Genomic DNA, 304 nt, shown 5'->3' with positions numbered 1-304 from the left:
AAGCCCAGCCCAGCCCGCCCACATCTCATCCCCAGTGCCACAGCTCGCTCCTCAGCCAGCCGGGACACTGGGCCTGCGGAGAGACGGCCTTCAGGAAGGGCCATGGCACCCGGAGCTGTTCCATCAGCAGCGCAAGGTGTGTGCACAGCTCTGCCCTCCCTGGGTCCCTGCGCTCCTGGGGTCTGGGCCTGCTCGGGGAGGGAGGGAAGGGAAGGGAAGGGGGGCTGAAGGGAGGGGAGGGGAGAGGAGAGGAGCTGCCCTGGGTTTTCTCAGGATCAGCAAGGTTTCCCGAAACGGCGGGCCT

This window comes from Egretta garzetta, unplaced genomic scaffold, assembly GCF_000687185.1.
Source record: "Egretta garzetta isolate BGI_Z169 unplaced genomic scaffold, ASM68718v1 scaffold108, whole genome shotgun sequence".
Taxonomy (NCBI): Eukaryota; Metazoa; Chordata; class Aves; order Pelecaniformes; family Ardeidae; genus Egretta; species Egretta garzetta.
The sequence above is the reverse complement of the archived record's forward strand: the minus strand, read 5'-3'. Positions refer to the sequence as shown.